The sequence below is a fragment of the Phoenix dactylifera genome, unplaced genomic scaffold (assembly GCF_009389715.1).
Source record: "Phoenix dactylifera cultivar Barhee BC4 unplaced genomic scaffold, palm_55x_up_171113_PBpolish2nd_filt_p 001949F, whole genome shotgun sequence".
NCBI classification, from domain to species: domain Eukaryota; kingdom Viridiplantae; phylum Streptophyta; class Magnoliopsida; order Arecales; family Arecaceae; genus Phoenix; species Phoenix dactylifera.
Genome location: NW_024069232.1, coordinates 1 through 14,222, shown reverse-complemented (window position 1 = coordinate 14,222; position 14,222 = coordinate 1). Strand labels below are relative to the sequence as shown.

The following is a 14,222-nucleotide window of genomic DNA, read 5'->3' as shown; positions in this document are numbered from 1 at the left end:
AAGTTTGACAAGATGAACAACAATTAGATATCATAAACATCAAAAGAAACCTTTATGCCTCATTCATGCACTTGAATTTGCCTGACTGTTATCTACCAAAATTTATTATAAGGTGGCAGATGAGTCCTACCTCTAGGTCACTATTGAAGGCCTTTTTGTTTGGATAGTCCGGTCAGAAAACTATAACTCTGATAAACTATGATATACTTTTGAATGTTCCAAACAGAAGATAAAATACCAATAATACCATACTATACTAGACAATGACTGCAGAACTGCAACAAGAACCTAGAATCTCTTTCTGGGCTCAACTCCGCTGAAGTTACTGAAAAAATAAGCTGTACTGCAGATGAACATCATAATGTTTAGATTCGCTGAAGCGGTGTTATTTTTTCACATACACTTTTGTAGGATAGATCCAGGATAGTTACCAGAGTTACTGTCCTCCCTTCTCCGGAAGCACACTATCATGCAATTATTTCATTAATTCCAAAGCCTAAATTCTCTAATAAGAGCAATTTTAGATTTTCTACTCTTCCCACACATTGAATTTCATCTTGAGATCATTGCTTTTCCATAAGCAATGGGAGGTAGTTTATCATTGCTTACAAAGTAATTCTGATCAGATCATCGAATTTATGGAGTCTTCCAATTTCAAGCACCATCTTCTTTTACTGTTAAGAATGACTTTTACTGGATACTTTAGTTCGGCATCCATGTAGATCTAAAGCCCTGGCATCCCCATTCAAAGCTAGTGAAGAAGAAAAGATATTTCAATCTTTCAGGAAGAGGATCAAGTGTCATCTCCTCTGGAAGCTGATAGGATTCCCACTGAATTTACTCTTACGCTACCTAAGTTTATTTTTACCATAAAAGTATCAGTATTTATCTAGAATTTTTCAGATTCATGTGCTGAAGCATATTCTGTTTTCTAAGTGCTTCTTAACCCCTGCAATCTCTGCCTGCTTCAACAAGTGAAAGGGGATGATGTTATAATTAGAGTTCATAGCAAGCCATCTCCTGATAAGATTTCTTAGGAAGGAGATAACTTAAATATGCAACAGTAGGAGGCTCTGCTATCCAAATAGCTGATTTCCTACCAAAGATCAATTATAAGCAAACTCTTCTCGTACCTCAAATTTTAGTATGTGAAAGGTTTTTGCAGATGTTTCATTTAAAAATTGATATATAGAGAACTTGAAATCTTAACAAATCAGGCATCGCTCCCTTCATCTACATTTGTTCCCTTTTTTTTGGACTGCACATGTTTCTCCTCTTTAAGAGGCATTTGAAATAATTACTTTAGAGCTTGATGACAGTCAAGAAGGAACTTATTAAGTTCAGAAACTTGCTTATGAAACAGTTGCTCTTCCCATGACGCAGATAATTGAATTGTTGTAAGCATATGATAAACTACCTCCCATTGTTGCAGCTGAAAACCTCTGATCAGAATTACTTTGATGGTAAAAATAATCTTATGGAAAACTACCTTGAGATCATTGAATTTCATCTTGAGATCATTGCTTTTCCATAATCTTGTCAGGTAGTTACTAATTCAGTTAGGATGTTTCAGAATCCAAATTATTTTCAACATACTTATCAGCGAACAAGAATAGCAACAAAATAATAAAAAATAATAATTGTTCAATGTGCATCAACGATCATACTTATCAGGGTTGCCGAGTCGATCGAGGTTTGAGGGCTGCTCGGACGGCGCCGGAGAGGAGGGAGGAGGAGGAGATCCTCGGGCGGAGGCAAAGCTAGAGAATCTGTAAAAAAAGAAAAAAACACCCACGAACACACGAACAAGAAGAGGCGGAGAAGGAGGAGAACAAGCGAGAAGGAGGGAGAAGAGGGAGGAGGAGAAAAATACCTCAGGTGGAAGAGATCGGGGTTGGTCGGTCGGCGCCGGAGAGGAGGGAGGAGGAGAGGAGGTTGGAATCCGACGGTCGGCACCGGAGAGGAGGAAGACGGTTGACTAGGGCAGTGCCGGAGAGGAGGAAGACGGAAGCCGGAGAGGAGAAATAGGGGAAGTAGCCAGCGCAGAATGAGGGTTCGATCGGGGTCGGGCGCTGAGTTTTGAGGGATTCTACCCTTAGACGACGCTTATAAGCGTCGTCCTGGATCGACGCTTTTACGCGTCGGGTATATTTGACGCTTATAAGCGTCGTGTTATCTAAGGGCCAAAAATCACGCTTAAAAGCGTCGTTCTAGGTCCAGTTCCCACGCCTTCCAGCGACGATTTCGCTAGAGGGCTGTGCCGACGCTTTTAAGCGTCGTCTATTCCTTTAAATTGCCGACGCTCTTAATAAGCGTCGGCAAAAGTTGACCCGGTAGAAAATTTTGCCGACACTTTCTCCTAGCGTCGGCAAAAATGGGTCGGCTTTCTCTAATTTTACTGTAGTGTATACTCGTATACTATAAGACGCCCGCCTAAGGAAAAAAAATGAAGTCCTCGCACGATAATTATTCATAACTCATCTCTTGGTGACTTCAGTATGAGTCCATATTTGTACGAAGAAGACTAGCTGTGTGTTGTTCCATAGGTTAGTTACTCTCCAGATTCCAGACGGTCCCGCCTAAGCCCATGAATTTATGAACTATTGCTACTGAAAACCAGCCCAACCAAGATTTCGAGTTGGCTAATTTGCTGGAGGGCTCAGACGATTGGCTGTCGAAGGTTGCTACGTACCTTCAAGGTAACAAGGTGGTGGTTGTTGTGCTTGGATGGCAATGGCTCCAATGCTGGTCTCTCCTGAGGTGGTGCTGGAAAGAAAAGCCATGCTCGGACCTTTGCTACGATGTCGAATCTAACCTAAAACAGTAAAGACGAAGAAAATCTTTTATCGGAGAGTATCTAATATGGAACTCTTCAATACCTAAGTTAAGACGGATTCTCAAAGAACAGCGAAGGTGTTGTGAGAGCTGCATAACGACAACATGAAAGCATAAGAGAGCTCGAGAGTATTTATCTTAAGGGTCCTCTAGAAGTAGTGCACATAAGCGAGAGTCGCCGCCCATTGTCCAAAAATTCAAGCATATAGAACGGTCGTTTTTGGGAGCCTATCACAAACGTCAAAAGTCAAGCGTGGGCTTTTCGCCCGCACACCATGCGCCGTGCATATTGTCCGCGCGATTATTGAGTCCACCTGCAATCATAGACGGGCTGTCGCCAGCTGGAGCTTCGTGGGACTTGGCCCTGAACCTAATAAAAATGGGAAGAGACCGTTGACTGGACCGGCTGCACCTCCTCGCCGTCACATGCACCAATACAAAATGAACGGGTTCTCAAGCCCTTTTAGTGTCCCAAGCTTTCACATGAGGAGGTCAACCCATCTCCTTCTTCCTCTCCCCTTTCTTCTCTTTCAACTCCTCGTATCTTCTTCTCTGGGCATCGGGCCTCAAAAGGCCTTCGCTCAAGCCGGCGGTACTCTCGCAGAATCCACCGTGCCATTTGATGTGGGCGTGATCCTGGACACAAGGTCATGGATCGGGAACATAAGCTGGACTTGTATGTCCTTGGCCGTCGAGGATTTCTATGCGGCTCGTCCCAACTACACCACGAGACTCAGGATCCACTTGAGGGACACGGATGAAGATGCCTTTAGTGCGGCATCCGCCGGTACTCTCTCTCTCTCTCTCTCTCTCTCTCTCTCTCTCTGCGAGTGTGTGTGTGTGTGTGTGTGTGTATTGGGGTATGGCTTTGGTTAACTCGGAGCCTTGAAATATGACTGTGATCTGTTTTAATGACACCGTCGTTGTAGGGAGCTTCAAAGTAAATATCATAATAGTTGACACATGTTAGAGTGGTTGGTTCTATCTACAATTTGCTGTTTGATGCTAGGTGACTATATTTATGAACAATTGAAATTGTTAGACTTATTTGAGTGGAATTGTGATATGCAGAAAAGAAGGGTGTGATTTATGTATGTATGTACGTACGTGGGCACAGACTTTGATAAAGAAGAGGGTAACCACTCTTCTTGAGTTCATAATCAAAAATGAGGCATTCAAATTAAAAAATCTCCACCAAGTCAATATTTATACCAATGAAACTACTTTGAAACCACAAATCACTTGTTTTGATATTCTATAACCTAAAGTGAATAGATAAAATGATGTGAGATCATATTTTCTATGGTCTAAGTATTAAAATCTATTGATTTCAATCTATATATATTGTAGCATGCATGTATAAATCATGATTAATAAGGTGAATTTTCAATTTAAATGTTGTACCATATATTTTAGCATGCTAGCACAATGAAAATCGTTCCATATTCATATGACCCATCGGTTAGAGAATACCAAAATATACTATATTTATTTTTTTGGTATTTTAGTAATATAGATTATAATTAATGATATGAATTTTCAATTTGAATACTTTATTGTTGATTTCAAACTCGAGGGAACTAGATACTCTCGCCTCTCAAAAGGAGCATAATCTATCTTTATCTCTCTCTCTCTCTCTCTCTCTCTCTCTTTCTCACACACACACACACACATATATAAAGAGAGAGAGAGAGAGAGAGAGTTGGACTTGGCTATACTCGAGTGCGTCTCCCCTTAGATTCGGTCATAACAAGATTGGATGATAGGGATTTCAAATAGATAATCTGAGCCATTAGATATAATCTGTTATCTCTAAATTGTCTACACACTAGAAAGCATATGATTTGAAGATCCATAGCCTATCCATCAAGTGGCCAAAAAATAGACAGTTTAAACAACATGAAATAGTACATATTTTTTGACCACTTGATGCACAGGCTAAAAGTCTCCAAATTGCATAACTTGATTTGTAAGCATTATAAAGATACTAAATCATATGCAATGGCTTGGATCATCGATATGAGACCTCCATCATCCAATCTAGACATGATTGGATCTGAGTTGAGATCCATTTGAGTGTAGCCTAGTCTATCTCTCACTCCACACACACACACACACACACATATATAGTTGGACTTGACTACAATCACTACAGAAAAATAGAGGAATGCTGGCATATATATACCGATGTCAGGTAGAAGTATCGGTAATTTTGGTTCCGACGCCAAAATTTGCCGATGCTTCTAAATAGCGTCGGCAGGGATGAAACTAAGACGACACTAATTAGCATTGTCGAAAGCAAATAGTAAGATGATGTTTATAAGTGTCGTCGGATGCCAATGAGGAAAAAAGGCTAGATGATGCTTAAAAGCATCATCGGAATCCTATGCACTAACCCACTTTTAACCTTAACTTCCACTAAACTCTGCCTAAACACTAACCTAAAACGACACTTATAAGCGTCGTCGGAGGCCAAGTCCCCCCATAACTACAATGCCTTATGTACTATTATCATACTTTTTTTGGACCAACGCGCCAGTGTTTTTAGAAATTGCGTCGTTAGATGCATTGTATCCGAATGGGAGAGCACCGCGGATCGCGATCCGCATGCTATTTTGGAAGGAGTTCTCCACTATTCGCTACTAAACAATCCAACTCTCTAAATCAATGCACGCACGCAAAATTTCCGAAATTTCAAACCTCCTGACTCTCCCTCACCTTCCCATCCCCTACAAATATCCCCTTCCCTGCTCCCAAGTCTCTACATTCCTTCTCCAAGCCCTAATCCCCAATCTTCTAATTTGAAACCCTGATTGTAGCTTTCGTTTTTTGAAATGGCGAGAACCAAGTAGATGGCATGAAAGTCCACCAGCGGCAAGGCCCCCCACAAGCAGTTGGCGACGAAGTCGGCTCGAAATCGGCCCCGGCCACCGCTTCTGCTCGAGGATGGTGGCTTTGCAGGAAATCTGCAAGTACCAGAAGAGCATGGAGCTTCTCATCCGCAAGCTCCCCTTCTAGTGCCTCGTCCGTGAGATAGTCCAGGACTTCAAGACAGACCTCCACTTCCAAAGCTCCATTGTCGCCACCTCGAGGAGGCCGCCGAGGTATATCTCGTCAGTCTCTTCAAGGATACCAGCCTTTGCGCCATCCATGCCAAGCGCGTTACCATCATGCCCAAAGACATTCAGCTCAACCGTCAGATCCATGGAAAGAGGGCCTAATCTTATTCCTTAAAAGCGTCGTCAGAATCCTACGCATTAACACACTCTTAACCCTAACTTTCACTGAACTCCGCCTAATCACTAACCTAAGACGATGCTTATAAGCATCGTCAGAAGCCTAGGACTTTAGACAATGTTTATAAGCATCGTCGGAAGCCTAGGACCTAAGACAACGCTTATAAGCATTGTCGGAAGCTTAGGACCTAAGACGACGCTTATAAGTGTCGTCGGAAACCTAGAACCTAAAACGATATTTATAAGCATCGTCAGAGGCTAAGTCCCACCACATTGCTATTAGCCGATGCATACAAGTGTCAGCAAAGGGCAATGCTAATAAGTGTCGCCAATTAGCGATGCTTATAAGCATCGGTAGTTAGCAACACTTTCTTCATGTGTCAGCAATTTTTTTTTTCAACACATTGTTGATGCTTGCGACACTTTATAAAGCGTTGCTAATAAAACTAACGATGCTTATAAACATCGGTATAGGCAACAAAAAGCGTCAGCAATGCTCTTTTTTTTGTAGTGAATCAAGTAGATTTCTACTCAGATCCGGTCAGTTCTACATGAGACAATGAAGGTCATACATCGATATATGATTTGGAGATTCCTAACCTATGCATCAAGTGATTATATATATATATATATTATTTAGACTATTCAATTTTTTGACCACTTGATGTATAGACTAAAAGTCTCCAAATCATATGATTCTTTATGTGTAAGTAGTTCAGAGATAGTATATTATATCCAACAGCTCAGATCATCGATGTAAAAACTGTCTTCCAATCTGGATGTTTGCTCTCTTTCCATCCCATCGAATGTACGACGAGATCCATGGGCGGAGTCCCATCTAGATGTGTTGGAAGAGAGTGGTAACATGTCAAATGATGAGGGTAGATAGGCGCGGGCATGCCATAAGTGTTGGATCAGCCCGAAAGATTATGATAATTGAAGGGAGGATAGAGAGTAGCATAGGTCTAAATGCCTTCACCTTCAACGATTTTCTTCATCGTCACACCATCGTTCGAAGGAGGCAGATGTGGATAAGGATAAGGAGTATAGTGCTGGGCTATGGTGGAGATATAGTGCTAGGCTAGAATAATAGAAAGCTAAGTAACTCCTACTCCTAAAGTAGAAACTATGATATACTAAATAGGATAAAATATATTGATTTGATTATCCAAGGGTGCTTTATACAAAGTATAAATCAATTATTTATACTAAAATACAATAAGTATTCACTTGGATAGTTAGTACCTACATTTGGCCTCCACTCTTAATAGTTCTGATAATTGATGCTAGTCATCTACCTGCTATGTTCGTCTACTAGCATGATTCCTTTGCAATACTCGTCAGTCTGATATTCATACTTTGTCAACCCTGGCCTATCATTAACCTTTCTTCGGCTTGTCCCGACATGATTTTTGTTGGCTGTCTCTCCATAATTGTACTGCAGCATGGTTTTCTCAGTCTATTCCTATTATTAGCCATCTAGGTGATCACGTTGGCACTAGACCTTGGCTCTATGCTTGAAAGTCTTGTTTGATTCTACTTTAAAGCTTCCATGTGTGTGGTGTTAAGATATGGTGTAATTGTGTAAATACTAGGCCTGACCAAATTTGAATGGAGATCCACTAATATGTAGCCAATTCTCTCTCTCTCTCTCTCTCTCTCTCTCTCTCTCTCTCTATATATATATATATATATATATATATATATATATGAAAGAAATTAGTAGTTGGTAATAATTTGGATATTATGAAAATGTGATTTGTCCGTAAATCGATGTGGGCTGTCAACACATGTTGCTTATCATCTAGAAAGATATTCGTAGTTGGTAATGGTTTGGATATTAGAGAAGCATGTCGACAACTTGCACTCATATAAGGATAGCTGGCTATAATCACGATAGGTCGATATAACTTGAGATGGACCCCATATTACACATTGTTGTTACTAAAATTCTTTCAAGGACTTTATTGCCACCCAACCATCCTTTGTTTTATTAAAGGAAAATTTGATGAACCCAAATAATTAATTAAGATGTCCAACCGTCCTTTCTAGATGCTCCTTATTTCATCAAGTATGATCCTTAGATTTTGTTCTAAAGGGGAAGAACTAAGATAACTCCATAACGTGAAAATGAGAGTGCATTTATCAATTTGTCTTCCTTTACATCTAATTAAATTTCTTTGTATTCTATATGTAACTTTGTAAATATATTGCTACTTTTTAGTAGAGAAGTGAAATGCACTTCTTCATGCACAATATAGCCAAATACATGCAATGCACTTGAGAGAAATCATGGACGGATCTGATCTAAAGACACTTCTATTAATATAATTTTATTTGCTAAGGACTCGCAGAGTTCCTAGAAGAAAGGGGCCAAGTTGAGATGCCATATATGCATGAGAAAATCATGCAATTTGATAGGTAAAATAGTTAATGGCAGGTTCAAAGTAATGACAATAAACATTTTGCTAACATTAATTAAGTTAAACACTTCTGAACCTTATAAAATATTAATTCTCATCTTTCTTAGTTTCATCTTATGTCTCAGGTCTCTAGTGTCTGATAAAAAGTTGATATGGTCTCGGAGTATGAGTAATTTAACATCTACTCAGTGACACTAAATGTTGGAAATTTACATATAAACTATTATTCAAGTAGGAACTTGTAAATAAAAATAAATTTCTTTGTATGCTTGTACCTCAGGAATGTGCATATAACTTAATGTTAGAAAAAAGGATCTACAAGTATTTTTTTCATCCATATAATCCGAAATCGGCAGACAATTGTGGAATTCACTTAAGCTTGTAATTCTTACCCACATACGTAATTTGTAGTTGAACCAGGGATATGGAAATAATTTTCCTCAGCTTGGTCCTTACAAAGTAGGTCGGTAGGGTATCCGCCGACTTCATGTAAAGCTTTATAATTTATATTGCCCAAGTCTGGGCGGCTTTCCACGCGAACAAAACATCGTCAAAAAGGAGAGATTCCGGCGGGTCGCGATGCTTTCCGTCGCCCGACCTCCCTCCTCCTCCTACTCGCCTCCTCGAGTCGTAAGGTACGGGCCGGTCCCAAACCCTAGTTTTCTCGAATCCAAGAAATCATTTTCTTGAACTGTGCCAAGAACGGTTCTTTCTTTCTCCTGCGCTTTCCCTTTATCTTTTACCGAAGAATTTTTGGGCGTTTATTCTTCGTATCTGGCTTCGTTTCGTGTATTATTTGATTACGTGTCCTGATTCTGTGGTATCTTGATCTTGCTACCGTATTTGCAATGGTTTATAGTTGAATGCGTTCGGTTCTTTGTGCAATATATGTTGAACCTAAACCATTTGTGCCTAAAGATAAACTCTCATGTTCCAAATGTTCAGAAGGCTTGATTAAGGGATTGAATCAAATAAAATAGTATATTGAAAGCCTAACATCTCTAGGAAAATGAGAAGTTTTAGCATGCTGAAAATATAAATCTTAGCATAGAATTTTGGTTGATTATTTGGTGAGAATAGGTTGGGTTTTTTTTCAATCGAACTGTGGTCCATCAAGTTTTAGAACTTCCTGTGACTGGCAATTAACCTGATGACATGCCAGCCCAGTTTGTCAACCCGCAAAAGATTCAATGCTGAAATCATGACCAAGAAAGGGATCAGCGGTAACATCTGGAAGGCTTTGATAAAAGTGTTTTCTGTGAATCAGTATTTTTATTTTTATTTTCTTTTTATTTATTTCATTAGTTTTTGACATTACTCAGAAATTTCTTCCATGGGTTATGTTTTACAAGATTCTTTAATTCACCCAAAAAATTAGTTCCCATTAGATCGATGGAGTGTTTGAAATTATTCTTTGATCCTGGAATCCTATCTGAAAAAGTGAGATGAGTGTAATTGTAATGAGTAGGACTAGCATTATTTTGACTGGGGATTAGAGTTTAAGATTAAGTATAGGTTGGATTCAATCCATGACATTGGAAAGATCTGTTTTGTACATGTTAATAATATAATCTACGAATTTCTTTGATTTTTGTAACCATGAGTGCTTAAACTTGGCGCTAGAACCCCCCAAGAAGATGCAATGATTTTGACCATGAAAAAGATATTAAAATCTGACAATCAGTGGTTTAACTTTGCAATTGAGGCACAATTAGAATAGTAAAGTGACCATAAAGGATTAAACAATCAAAGAAATGTCCTAATACGTTAAGGAAAAATGAGGCGGAAGTAGTAATGTGAACTTGATTAAAATGGGTTCCTGCATGATAGTGAAGCATTTGCTTTGTTCATTTGATGGAAAACTCTAGTGGCAGAACTCCTGTTCATGGTTATTTTGTAGTTCAGAAAGGGGGAAACTGACACACAAGCACCTAAACTAAATATGCGATCTTTTTTGATGATTACCAACATCTTTATTACCTGGACCTTAGGTTTATCCCAAAGTACCTGCACTCGACACTTAAACATGGACATTGATATGACTTGGACTCTATAAGAAGAAATTTTTTTATATTGAGAATCATGCCTTCATCCAATGCACAGCCTTGTCCATATAATGTAGAACAACATATAGTTTCCTTTAATATATCTTCTTTTAGCAAAGAACCCATAGACAATTACCAATGTACAATTGATTTGATTTTAGAAACATTTTAATAAAACTTGTTGGCACAAACGTTGGAACATATTGTCAGAATTGAATCTTGCAAAAGAAATCCTGAATGGGTTGATACTTGATAATTTCTTACCATTGTTTCTAAAGTTTTCATGAAAGCTATATGATCGTGATTGACTTTGTTTACCATGAAATATGAGAAGCAAGCATTGGTGGGTGCGTGCCAACCCCTATGTACCGGCCATCATGTAAGATTGGACGCATTGGTGGATTCCCCTGGGGAACTTGCATTATAATAATGTGCATTAACTATAAAAAAGGGCTGCTATACTGACCTTATCTTACACCTAGAATCTATGTTGAACTGAATGGCCTCCCAATAGGTTCTTGTTTTCTTTTCTCTTCCATTCATCTTTTACTTCTTTCTTAGGTCAATCTAATGTTCCGCCTAAAATTAGTCTGTATTAGTTTAGGTACTTTCATACTTTTTAACTAATTCAAATATATAAATCTTGTTGTTGCACATGTAAGAGGTAATTTTATAAAATTTAGTTCACACTTTAAAAACTTATATGATAACTCTTTTGAAATGTGTGATTGCATTTGTTGTGTCATTGTTACTAGATTGCAAATTAATGTAGATTAATACCAATGTGTGTGCACATCTATCATCAAGCAATAGAGTTGTTTCTCCTCCTTCCCTTGATAGGTATTGATTACAAAGATGATATCATCTCACCCAAGGTTGGTGGAACCCTCGCGAACGGGACGGTTCCTGGCCGTTCCAAACCGTACCGGTGGCTCGCCGGTACGATTTCCGACAACGGAAATGAGACCCATTGCCTGGAGCCGGAAAAGGAGAAGGAAAGAGAGAATGAGAGGGAGAGAGAGAGGTCGGGATGCCGGCGGAGGGCTGCCAGAGGGCGCGGCCGTTCTGTTTCGAACAAAACTAGGGCTCGGCCATAGCTTAAAAAATTTTGCGATTTTTAAGTAAAAGATTTTGCAATTTTTAAGTAAAGGTCGGCAAGCGATTTGCCGACTTTACTTAAAAATCACAAAATTTTTAAGCCGCGGCGATTTTTCTATTTCGAACGGCCTCCGCCGGCCCTCTGCGGTGTCTACCACCCTCCGCCAGCCTCCTTCCCTCTTTCCCTCTGTCTCTCTCTCTTTTTCTCTCTCCCACGATACCATGCCCTCTGTCGGTATAGCCCTGACACGGTCCCTGTACTAACTTGTGCCGCCGGGAACCGGTACGGGTGCTCGGTATCGATTCCTCCGACCCTGATCTCACCCAAGATAGGTCTAAAGAAAACTAAACCATGATTCCGATTTTGTGGTTCACCAACATGCAGTCATAAGGCATGAACTTGTAGAAAAGAATGAGGTTTAAACTAAGCGCTTGTAAGATGTATTGTGGATGTCCTGAATTTTGATGGGTAAGCTGGGTTGATTAAGTGGATGTAAAGTCACTATATCTCTATATTCTTGTGAGCACTACATTTGATTAAGATTTGAAGACTGGTGTCTTTCCAAACAGACCTGCTTTATTATGTGCTTTGTTTCTTTTCTCTACCTAATAAATATGTGCCCATAATTGCTTATTTACATAATACACAATGATGAAAACTATGTATCATTAAGCAGAGATTCTGATAGTAAAACTTTTCTGGTTTTAATGGGTGAAGAAAGTATAAGATAAGCATAATAATAAATTGTTTTGTTGTTTGTTTATGTGTGTGCATTATGTGTGTTGCATGTTGCATGGTCATTGATTGAAAACATGAAAGTGCCTAATGTTGGTGACAAGTGAGTTCTTTGGAATTAGGTACTTTTAGAAATGGATCTATTGCTATTAATCTCCAAAATAGATGATGCAGTTTAAGGAGAAGCACCCACTGGCTGAATGAGCCATAGGATTCTGGATTGACTTGATTGAGTGGTTCGAGGAATCAGGTTCTTTTGAAAATGCACATGATTTATATCGGGTGACTATTTATGAATTTACTGACTGCAGTTCGAATAAACTTTCTACTAGCCTCATATATTGCTATATCAAATTGTTATGGCATATATTATTTGTGGAGCGTCATCATTGCTAACATTTCTATGGGAATGCAGCTATCGATCTTCTGAAGAATGTTCAAGTGCAAGCAATTATCGGGCCACAAACATCAACCCAGGCTAAAGTTTGTAATAGACTGGAGACAAAACTCAGGTCCCAATCATTTCTTTCTCAGCAAAGAGCCCATCTCTTTCTTTCCCAAAATTCATACTTTATTCACACTGCATGGAGTGACTCCTCTCCAAGCAAAGTTATTGCTTCTATTGTTCAAGCCTTCAAATGGAGGGAAGTTGGTTCCTATCTTTGAAGATAGTGACTATGGTAGTGGATTGTACCTTATCTGGTCGATGGCCTTCCAAGAAATTGGTGCCCGTGTCCCATATAGGAGCAAATCCCTGTTTCAGCTACTAAGAATAAAATTTTAAATGAGCTCTACAAGTTGAAAACAAACAGACAAGGTTCTTTGTTGTGCACATGACATATTCTTTAGGCCTTCAGCTATTTTCAAGTGCAAAACAAAAGCTGGAATGATGAAAGAGGGTATGTCTGGATCACAACGTATGGCTTAACAGATCTTGTGGATCTAAATGGTTCATCAGCCATCAGTGTAATGAAAAGGTGTTTTGGGTGTAAAGCCTTATATTAGAGAAACCAACAAGCTCCGTGATTTCAAGGGAGGTGGAAGAAAGAAATATTATCAGGAAGATCCAAATGCTGAAGTACGTGAAGCCCACCACTTTTGGTTTATGGGCTTATGACACGGTGTGGGTCACTTGCTGCAGCAGCAGAGGGTCTCAAAAGTACAACATATACATCTCAAGAGTTTGATGTCTATAACAGCTCAACTTGACTTGGCAACACTTGGATTAATCTCTTACTGGCCCAAATCTGCGCAGTCAGATAATAAACAGCTATTTTGATGGCATGAGTGGGAAATTTCATTTCATTGATGGCCAGTTAGAGTCCGGTGCCTTTGAGATAATTAATGTGGTACGACATGGTAAAGAAGGGTTGGGTTTTGGACTCCAGCAACAACTTTCTCGGCAATGGGACATGAAGGCTGATCTTAAATTCATTATATGGCCTGGTGACACAAGACTGTACCTAAGGGATGGAGTGGCCAACAAGTGGGAAAAAGCTCAGAATTGGGGTTCCAGTAAAACCTGGGTTTCCCCAATTTGTTAAGTCGAAAAGGATAATAAAATAATAGCCGGATTGGAAAAGCATACTGCCACAGATGTGTTGATGCTGTAATGGCTGCACTACCTTATCATGGTCCCTTATGAATATGTGCCCTATGAAGATGCCAAGGGAGAGAGCAATGGGACGTATGATGATCTTGTTTACCAGGTCTATCTTAAGGTGAGCGACAATTATTTGCATTTACTTATTCTTTTAACTTGGGGAAAAGTAGGTTTTCCTCCCAACAATCATGTACTTCTATGACCACTATGGATCTGTAGTTCTTGCTGCATATAGAACAGCTTTTC

General features: G+C 39.4%; 2 pseudogenes; both read left to right on the top strand.

Annotated features, from left to right (window-relative positions):
• The first annotated feature begins 3,291 nt into the window (after positions 1–3,291).
• On the top strand, positions 3,292–14,195 carry LOC120109246 (annotated as a pseudogene).
• LOC120109247 lies at positions 5,565–6,097 on the top strand (annotated as a pseudogene).
• Positions 14,196–14,222: the final 27 nt, after the last annotated feature.